The following is an 11400-nucleotide window of genomic DNA, read 5'->3' as shown; positions in this document are numbered from 1 at the left end:
CTGTCTGAAGGATTTTCATTGAACACAGACTTTCCTATGGTCACTGGTATGGACTTCTGAAAATAGGGTTCTGAACGCCACTCTTCATGTTTTCAACACACTATGTTCCCACAGCTTCAATGTTTTGACAGTCTCAGAACTGTCACGAGTCTGTCCTAAAGCACACTTCCCTCAAGTCATTTGAAGCATTTACGACAGAGGTAGAGAGTAGGGATGACCATTGGTGATGCTCCCCAATTACACGTTTCGGAAGCCTATCAGGTGTAGGCTCCACTTAGCTCACAGTATCCAACCAGCCCTGAGTCCGTCCTTGTTCTATCTTCTTTCATCACTTGGGAAAGCACTGTCACGAATGGGTGTCAGCCTGAAGGTGTTTTACTGAACACTGTCCTTCCTATGGTCACAAGCATGGAATTCTGAGACTAGAGAGGTCCCTGTACGTGACACTTCATGTTTCCAACACAGTATGTTCCCACAGCTTCCATATTTTGACGGTCTCAAAACTGTCACAAGTCGGACCTAAAGCACACTTCCTCACGACGTTTGAAGCGTTTTCGACAGAGGTTGTGAGTTGGGATGACCACTGGTCATGCTCCAAGTAATACGTTTTGGAAGCCTAAGAACTGTCACCTCCACTTATCTCATAGTATCCAAACTGCCCTGTGTCCGTCATTCTTGTATCTTCTTTCATCACCTGGGAAGACACTGGCATGAATGGGTGTCCGCCTGAAGTAATTTCACTGAACACTATCCTTCCTGTGGTCACAAGCATGGACATCTGAGACTAGGAGGGCCCTGTACGTGACACTTCATGTTTTCAACAGAGTCAGTTCTCAGTGCTTCCATATTTTGGCAGCCTCAAAACTGTCGTGAGTATGCCCTAAAGCACAATTTTCTCAGGTTTTCTGAAGGGTTTTCGACAGAGGTAGAGAGTTGGGATGACTACTGGTCATGCTCTCCCAGTACATGGTTTCGAAGCCTAAGAGCAGTAGCCTGCACTTAGCTCACAGTATCCAACCTGTCCTGATCCGTCCTTGTTCTATCTTAATTCTCACCTTGGAAGACACTGCCACGAATGGGTATCTGCCTGAAATTGTTTCTCTGAACACATACATTCCTATGGCCACCGGTAAGAACTTCATAGACAAGGGCCCTGAACGTGACTCTTTGTTTTCAACACGTTCAGTTCCCGCAGCTTCCATATTTTACCCTTCTCAAAACTGTCACAAGTCCGTTTTAAAGCACACTTCCCTCATGACGTTTGAAGTGTTTTTGACAGAGGTAGTGAGTTGGGTTGACCACTGGTCATGCTCTCCCAGTATACAGTTCGGAAGCCTAAGAGCAGTGGCCTGCACTTAACTCACAGTATCCAACCTGCCCTGAGTCCATCCTAGTTCTATCTTCTTTCATCACTTGGGAAGGCACTGCCACGAATGGGTGTCTGTCTGAAGATGTTTCAATGAACACAGACCTTTTTATGGTCCCCGGCTTGGACGTCCGAGACTAGGGTCCTGTACATGGTTCTTCATAATTTCAACACAGTTCCCACAGATTCCATGTGTTGACAATCTCTAAAATGTCTTGAGTCCGTCCTATAGCATATTAACCTCATGACGTTTGAAGCGGTTTCCCAAAGAGGTAGTGAGTTGGGATGACCAATGGTCATGCTCTCTGAGTATAAGTTTTGGAAGCCTAAGAGCCGTAGCCTGCACTTGACTCACAGTATCAAACCTGCCCTGAGTCCGTCTTTGTTCTATCTTCTAACCCCATCTGGGAAGACACTGCCTGAATGTGTGTCTGCCTGAAGGAGTTTCACTTAAGAGACCATCCTATGGCCACCTGTATGGACTTCCGAGATTGGGCCCTGAACACGACTCTTTAGGTTTTCAACACATTCAGTTCCTACACCTTCCATGTTTTGACAGTCTCTAAACTGTCTTCCTAAAAGTCCTAACTGCTATATGTGTCGCCCTGTGGCACTCTTCTGTCACGTCGTTTTAAGCGTTTTTGACAGAGATAGAGAGTTGGGATAACCACAGATCATGCTCTTCCAGTATAAGTTTTGGAAGTGTAAGAGCCATATCCTCCACTTAGCTCACAGTATCCAACCTGTCCTGAGTCCGTCCTTGTTCTATCATCTTTCTTCACCTCGGAAAACACTACCATGAATGGGTGTATGTCTGAGGGAGTTTCAGTGAGTACAGACTTTCCTGTGGTCACCGGTAGGGACTTCCGAGAATAGGGTTGTGAATGCCACTCTCATGTTTTTAACACACTCAGTTTCCACAGCTTCTGTGTTTTGAGAGTCTCAAAACTGTCGTGAGTCCATCCTAAAGCACACTTCCTTAAGTCGTTTTAAGACTTTCGACTGAGATAGAGTGTTAAGATGACCTTTGTTCATGCTCTCCCTTATAAGTTTTGGAATCCTAAGAGCCGTAGCCTGCACTTGGCTCACAGTATCCAAACTGCCCTGAGTCCATCCTTGTTCTATCTGCTTTCTCACCTGGGAATACACTGCCACAAATGGGTGTCTACCTGAAGGAGTTTCACTAAACACTCTCCTTCCTATGCTCACAAGCATGGACGTCCGTGACTAGGGAGGGCCCTGTATGTGACACTTCATGGTTTCAACACAGTCAGTTCCCATAGCCTCCATGTTTTGACAGTCTCAAAAGTGTCACAAGTCTGTCTTAAAGCACACTTCTCTCACGTTGTTTTAAGCCTTTTTGACAGAGGTAGAGAGTTGGGATGACCACTGGTCATGCTCTTCCAGTATACGTTTTGGAAGCCTAAGAGCTGTAACCTCTACTTAATCACAGTATCCAACCTGACGTGAGTCCGTCCCTGTTCCATCTTATCTCCTCACATGGGAAGACAGTGACACGAATGGGTGACCGTCTGAAGGAGTTTCAATGGACACAGACCTTCCTATGGCCACTGGTATGGACTTCAGGGACAAGAGCTCTGATTGTGACTCTTCATGTTTTTAACACAGTCAGTATGGACTTCTGAACTTCCGAGACTAGGGCCCTGTATGCGATTCTTCATGTTTTCAACACAGTTCCCACAGTTTCCATGTTTTGACAGTCTCAAAACTGTTGTGAGTCCATCCTAAAGCACATTTCCCTCATGTCCTTTTAAGCGTTTTTGACAGAGGTAGAGAGTTGGGATGACCACTGGTTATGCTCTCCCAGTACACGTTATGGAAGCCTAAGAGCCTTAGCCTGAACTTAACTCACGGTATCCAACATGCCCTGAGTCCACCTTGTTCTTTATTCTTTCCTTACCTGGAAGGACAATGCCATGAATGGGTGTCCACCTAAAGGAGTTTCACTGAACACAGACCTTCCTATGGTCACTGGTATGGAATTCCGAGACTAGGGCCCTGAACGCGATTCTTCATGTTTCAACAGAGTCAGTTTCCTCAGACCGTCCTATGGTCACTGGTATGGACATCCAAGATGAGGGCCCTGAACAAGACACTTCATGTTTTCAACAATCTGTTCCCACAGCTTCCATGTTTTGACAGTTTCAAACCTTTCATGAGTCCGTCCTAAAGCACACTTCCCTAACGTCATTTTAAGCATTTTCGACAGAGGTAGAGAGTTGGGATGACCAATGGTCATGCTCTTCCAGTACATGATTTGGAAGCCAATTGCCATAGCCTGCAATTAGCTCACCATATCCAACGTCCCCTGAGTCCGTCCTTGTTGTATCTTCCTTCCTCACCTGGGAAGACATTGCCATAAAATGGTGTCCGTCTGAAGGAGTTTCCCTGAACACTGTCCTTCCTAATGTCACAAGCATGGACATCCGAGACTAGGGTGGGGCCTGTAGGTGACACTTCATGTTTTCAAAACAGTAAGTTCCCACAGCTTCCATGTTTTTTTTTTTTAATATTTTATTTATTTATTTGACAGAGAGAGAGTGAACACAAGTAGGCAGAGAGGCAGGCAGAGAGACAGGAGGAAGCAGGCTCCTCTTTGGAGCAGAGAGCCCGATGCGGGACTCGATCCCAGGACTCTGAGACCATGACCTGAGCCGAAGGCAGCGGCTTAACCCACTGAGCCACCCAGGCGCCCAGCTTCCATGTTTTGACAGTCTCAAACTAGTCGCAAGTCCGTCCTATAGCACACTTCCCTCAAGACCTTTGTAGCGTTTTTGACAGAGGTATTTTGTTGGGAAGATCACCTGTCATGCTCTCCCAGTGTACATTTTGGAGGCCTAAGAGCCATCGCCTGCACTTAACACACAGTATCCAACCTGCCCTGAGTCCATCCTTGTTCTATCTTCTTTCCTTACCTGGGAAGACACTGCCACAAATGCGTGTCTACCTGAATGACTTTCACTGAACACAGACCTTCTGATGGCAACCGGAATGGACTTCCGAGACTAGGGTCCAGAACAAAACTCTTCCTGTTGTCAACACAGTCAGGTCCCACTGCTATTAAGTTTTGACAGTCCCAAAGCTCTAGCGAGTCCATCCCAAAGCACACTTCCTTCACGACGTTTGAAGGGTTTTTGACAGAGGTAGAGAGTTGGGATGACTACTGGTAATGCTATCCCAGAATGCGTTTTGGAAGACTAAGAGCCATAGCCTGCACTTAACATGCAGTATCCAACCTTCCCTGAGTCCGTCCTTGTTCTATCTTCTTTCTTGACCTGGGAAGACACTGCAAAGAATGGGTGACCACCTGAAGGTGTTTCACAGGAAACTGCCCTTCCTATGGTCACAAGCATGGACGTCTGAGACTACTCAGGGCCCTGTTCGTGACATATCATGTTTTCAACACAGTCATTTCCCACAACTTCCATATGTTGATAGTCTCAAAACTGTCGTGAGTCTGTCCTAAAGCACACTTCTCTCATGAGGTTTGAGGCGTTTTCGAGAGAGGTAGAGAGTTGGGAAGACCACTGGTCATGCTATCCCAGTATACATTTTGGAGGCCTAAGAGCCATCGCCTGCACTTAACACACAGTATCCAACCTTCCCTGAGTTCATCCTGTTCTATCTTCTTTCCTTACCTGGGAAGACACTGCTAGGAATGGGTGTTCCCCTGAAGGAGTTTCACTGAACACAGACCTTCCTATGGTCACTGGTACGGTATTCCGAGACTAGGGCCATGAGTGCAATACTTCACTTTTCCGACACAGTCAGTTCCCACAACTTCCATGTTTTTATAGTCTCAAAACTGTTGTGAGTCCATCCTAAAGCATGCTTTTCTCATGTCCCTTTAAGCGTTTATGAAAGAGGTAGAGAGTTGGGATGCTCAAAGATCATGCTCTACCAGTATAAGCAATGGAAGCCTAAGAGCCATAGCCTGCGCTTATCTCACAGTATCCAACCTGCCCTGAGTCTGTATTTTTTCTATCTTCTTTCCTCACCTGGGAAGACACTGCAATGATTGGATGTCCGACAGAAGGAGTTTCACTGACACAGACTTTCCTATGGTCACCAGTATGGACTTCTGAGACTAGGGTTATGAAAGCGACTGTTCATGATTTCAATACAGTCAGTTCCCACAGCTTCCATATTTTGACAGTCTCAAAAATGTTGCAAGTCTGTCCTAAAGCACACTTCCCTCACATCGTTTTAAGCGTTTTTGACAGAGGTAGATGATTGGGATGACCACAGGTCATGCTGTCCCAATATACGTTTTGGAAGCCTACCAGCCGTAGCATGTATGCACTCACAGTATCCAACCTGCACTGAGTCCGTCCTTGTTCTATCTTCTTGCTTCACCTGGGAAGACAATTCCACAAATGGGTGACTGCCTGTAGGTGTTTCACTGAACACTGTCCTTCCTATGGTCACAAGCATGGACGTCTTAGACTAGTCAGGGCCCTGTTCATGACGCATCATGTTTTCAACACAGTCATTTCCCACAGCCTCCATATGTTGATAGTCTCAAAACTGTCATGAGTCTGTCCTAAAGCACACTTCTCTCACAAGGTTTGAAGCGTTTTCGAGAGAGGTAGAGAGTTGGAATGACCACTGGTTATGCTATCCCCAGTATACGTTTAGGAAGCCTAAGAGCAGTAGCCAGCACTTAACACACAGTATCCAACCTGCCCTGAGTCCGTCCTTGTTCTATCTTCTTTCCTTACCTAGGAAGACACTGCCATGAATGGGTGTCTGCCTGAATGAGTTTCACTGAACACAGACGTTCTGATGGCAACCGGAATGGACTTCCAAGACTAGGGCCCTGAACACAACTCTTCCTGTTCTCAACACAGTCAGGTACCACAGCTTCCTTGTTTTGACAGTCCCAAAACTCTAATGATTCCGTCCTAAAGTACACTTTTCTCATGATGTTTGAAGCATTTTTGACAGAGGTAGACAGTTGGGATGATCACTGGTCTTGCTAATCCCAGTAAATGTATTGGAATCCTAAGATCCATAGTCTGAATTTAACACACAGTATCCAACTTGCCCTGAGTCCGTCCTTGTTCTATCTTCTTTCTTCATCTGGGAAGACACTGCTATGAATGGGTGTCCGCCTGAAGGATTTTCAGTAACACAGACCTTCCTATGGTCACTGGTATAGATTTCCAAGTTTTGAGCCTTCTAGGTGACTCTTCATGTTTTCAACTGAGTCATTTCCCACAGCAACCATGTTTTGACAGTCTCAAAATTGTCGCGAGTCTGTCCGAAAGCACACTTCCCTCACGACGTTTGAAGGGTTTTTGACAGAGGTAGAGAGTTTGGATGACCACTGCTCATGCTCTTCCAGTATAAATTTTGGAAGCCTACAAGATGTAGCCTGAACTTAAAACACAGTATCCACCCAAGCCTGAGTCTGTCCTTGTTCTATCTTCTTTTCTCACCTGGGAAGACACTGTCATGAATGGGTGTCAGCCTGAAGGAGTTTCAGTAAACACAGATCGTCCTATTGTCACTGGTATGGAATTATGAGACTAGGCCCCTGAACATGATTCTTCATGTGTTCAACACAATCAGTACCCACAGCTTCCTTGTTTTGACATTCTCAAAACTGTTGCAAGTCTGTGGTAAAGCACACTTCCCTCACGACGTTTGAAGCAATTTTGACAGAGGTAGAGAATTGGGATGACCACTGGGCATGCTCTGCCAGTATACGTTTTGGAAGCCTAAGTGCTATAGCCTGTATTTAACTCACAGTATCCAACCTTCAGTGTGTCTGACCTTGGCCTAACTTCTTTCCTTACCTGGGAAGACACTGACACGAGTGGTGTCCATCTGAAGGAATTTCACTGAACACAGACCTTCCTATGGTCACAGGTATAGACTTCTGAGACTTGCGATCTGTAGACGACTCTTAATGTTTTCAACACAGTCAGTTCTCACAGCTTCCATGTTTTGACCATCTCAAAAGTGTCGCAAGTCTGTCCTAAGGAACACGTACCTCACGACGTCTGAAGGCTTTTCAACAGAGGTAGTGAGTTGGGATGGCCATTGCTCATGCTCTCCCATTATACGTTTTGGAAGCCTATGTGTCGTAGCCTCCACTTAACTTACAGTGTCCATCTTGCCCTGATTCCGTCCTTGTTCTATCTGTCTTCCTCACATGATAAGACACTGCCACAAAAGAATGTCCGTATGAAGGAGTTTCACTGAACACAGACCTTCCTTTGGTCACCAGTATGGACTCCCGAGACTAGGGTTCTGAATGCAACTCTTTATGTTTTCAACACATTCACTTCCCACAGCTTCCATATTTTGACAGTTTGAAAGCTGTTGTGAGCCCGTCCTAAAGCACATATCATTCACGTCAACTTAAGCATTTTCGACAGAGGTAGAGATTTGGGATGATCACTGGTCATGCTGTCCCAGTACATGTTTTGGAAGCCTAAGAGCTGCAGCCTGCTCGTAGCTCACAGTATCCAACGTACCCTGAGTCCGTCCTTGTTCTAACTTCTTTCCTCACCTGGGAAGACACTGCCAGGTATGTGAGTCCGTCTGAAAAAGTTTCACTGAGCACATTGTTTCCTACTGTCACAAGCATGGACATCCGAGACAAGGGAGAGCCCTGTACGTGACACTTCATTTTTTCAACACAGTCAGTCCCCACAGCAGCCATGTTTTTACACTCTCAAAACTGTCGCAAGTCTGTCCTACAGCACACTTCTCTCACAACGTTTGAAGTGTTTTCGATAGAAGTAGAAAGTTGGGATGACCACTGCTTATGCTCTCCCAATTTAAGTTTTGGAAACCTAGGAGCCGTAGCCTGAACTTAACACACACTATCCATCATGCCCTGAGACCGTCCTTGTTCTATCTTCTTTTCTCACCTGGGAAGACACTGCCATGAATGGTGTCCGTCTGGTGGAGTTTCACTGAACACAGACCTTCCTATGGCCACCGGTGTAGACTTCGGAGATTTGGGCCCTGTAGGTGACTCTTCATGTTTTCAACACATTCACTTCCCACAGCTTCCTTGTTCTGACAGTCCCAAAACTGTTGTGAGTCTGTCCTAAAAGCACACTTCCCTCACATCTATTTAAGTGTTTTTGACAGAGGTAGAGAGTTGGGATGACCACTGGTCATACTGTCCCAGTATATGTTTTGGAAGCCTAAGAGCCATAGCCTGCACATAGCTCACAATATCCAACATGCCTTGAGTCCTTTGTTCTATCTTCTTTTTTCACCTAGGAATACACTGCCACGAATGAGTGTCCGTCTGAAGGAGTTTCACTGAACACTGTGTTTCCTATTGTCACAAGCATGGACATCCGAGAATAGGGAGGGCCCTCTATGTGACACTTCATGTTTTCAACATGGGCAGTTCCCTCAGCTGCCATATTTTCACAGTCTCAAATCTCTCATGAGTCTGTCCTAAAGAACATTTCTCTCAGTACTTTTGAAGCGTTTTCAGTAGAAGTAGAGAGTTGGGATGATCACTGCTCATGCTCTCCCAGTATAAGTTTTGGAAGCCTAAGAGCCGTAGCCTGAACTTAACACAGAGTATCCATCCTGCCCTGCGTCTGTCCTTGTTCTATCTTCTTTCCTTACCCAGGAAGACACTGCCACAAATGGCTGACCGCCTGAATGAGTTTCACTGAACACAGAACTTCCTATGGTCACTGGTATAGACTTCTGAGATTTGGGCCCTGTAGGGGACTCTTCATGTTTTCAGTCAGTTCTCACAGCTTCCATGTTTTGCAGGCTCAAGACATTCACGAGTCAGTCCTAAAGCACACTTCAATCACGTCTATTTAAGCGTTTTTGACTGGGGTAGAGAGTTGCGATGACCACTGGTCATGCTGTCCCAGTACACGTTATGGAAGCCTCAGAGCCGTAGCCTGCAAGTAACTAACAGTATCCAACCTGCCTTGATTCCATCATTCTTCTATCTTCGTTCCTTACCTGGGAGGACACTGCAACGAATGGGTGTCCATCTGAAGGAGTTTCCCTGAACACTGTCCTTCCTATGGTCACAAGCATGGACATACGAGACTAGGGAGGACCCTGTACGTGACACTGTCAGTTCCCACAGCTTCCATGTTTTGACAGTCTCAAAACAGTTGCGAGTCTGTCCTAATGCACAATTCTCTCTCGACGTTTGAAGCATTTTCGGCAGAGGTAGAGAGTTGGCATAACCTCTCTTCATGCTTTCCCAGTATATGTTTTGGAAGCCTAAGAGCCGTAGCCTGCACTTAACACACAGTATCTAACCTGCCCTGAGTCCGTCCTTGTTCTATCATTTTTCCTTACCCGGGAAGACACATACACGAATGTGTGTCCATCTTAAGGAGTTTCACTGAACACAGATCTTCCTATTGTCACCGGTATGGGATTCCGAGACTAGGCCCATGTACACGATTCTTCATGTATTCAACACAGCCAGTACCCACAGCTTTCATGTTTTGACAGTCTCAAACTGTTGCAAGTCTGTCCTAAAGCACACTTTCCTCACGAGGTTTGAAGCGTTTTCGACAGAGGTAGAGAATTGGGATGACTAGTGGTCATGCTCTGCCAGTATACGTTTTGGAAACCTAAGAGCTATAGCCTGTATTTAACTCACAGTATCCAACCTTCACTGAGTCTGACCTTGGTCTAACTTCTTTCCTTACCTGGGAAGACACTGCCATGAATGGGTGTCTGTCTGAAGGAGTTTCACTGAACACAGACCTTCCTATGGTCACCGGTATAGACTTCCGAGACTTGGGACCTGTAGAGGACTCTTGATGTTTTCAACGCATTTAATTCCCACAGCTTCCATGTTTTGACAATCTCAAAACTACTGTGAGTCTGTCCTAAAGCACATTTCACTCACGTCGTTATAAGCGTTTTTGACAGAGTTAGAGAGTTGGGAAGACCACTGATCATGCTGTCCCAGTACACTTTTTGGAAGTCTAAGAGCCGTAGCCTGAATGTAGCTCACAACGTGCCCTGAGTTCATCCTTGTTCTATCTTCTTTCCACACCTTGGAAGACACTGCCACGAATTGCTGTCCATCTGAAAGAGTTTTACTGAACACAGTGTTTCCTATTGTCACAAGCATGGACATCCGAGGCTAGGGAGGGCCCTGTATGTGACACTTCATGTTTTCAACACAGTCAGTTCTCACAGCTGCCATATTTTGACAGTCTCAAAACTGTCATGACTCTGTCCTAAAGCACACTTCTCTCACGATGTTTGAAGTGTTTTTGACACAGGTAGAGAATTGGGATGACCACTGGGCATGCTCTCCCACTATTGGTTTTGGAAGCCTACGAGCCATACCCTGTACTTAACACAGAGTATCCAACCTTCCCTGAGTCCGTCCTTGTTCTATCTTCTTTTCTCACCTGAGAACACACTGCAACAAATGGCTGATATCCTGAAGAAGTTTCACTGAACACAGAACTTCCTATTATCACCGGTATAGACTTCCGAGATTTGGGCCCTGTAGGCGACTCTTCATGTTTTCAACACAGTCAGTTCCCACGGCTTCCATGTTTTGACAGTCTCAAAACTGTCATGAGGCTGTCCTAAGGCACATGTCCCTCACAACGTTTGAAGCCTTTCTGACAGAGGTAGTGAGTTGGGATGACCACTGCTGATGCTCTCCCAGTATACGGTTTGGAAACCTAATGGCTGTAGCCTCCACATACTCATAGTATCCAACGTGCCCAGACTACGTCCTTGTTCTATCTACTTTCTTTACCTGGGAAGACACTGCCATGAATGGGTGTCCGCCTGAGGGAGTTTCACTGAACACAGACAATGGCAACCGGAATGGACTTCTGAGACTAGGGCCCTGAACCCACCTCTTCATGTTTTCAACATAGTCAGTTCCCACGGCTTGTATGTTTTGACAGTCTCAAAACTGTCTCGAGTCTGTACTAAAGCACTCTTCCCTCACAGCGTTGGACATGTTTTCAACAGAGGTAAAGAGTTGGCATGAACACTGGGCATGCTCTCCAAGTATAAGTTTT

This window comes from Lutra lutra, chromosome 2, assembly GCF_902655055.1.
Source record: "Lutra lutra chromosome 2, mLutLut1.2, whole genome shotgun sequence".
NCBI lineage: Eukaryota > Metazoa > Chordata > Mammalia > Carnivora > Mustelidae > Lutra > Lutra lutra.
Note: the sequence above shows the minus strand (reverse complement) of the source record.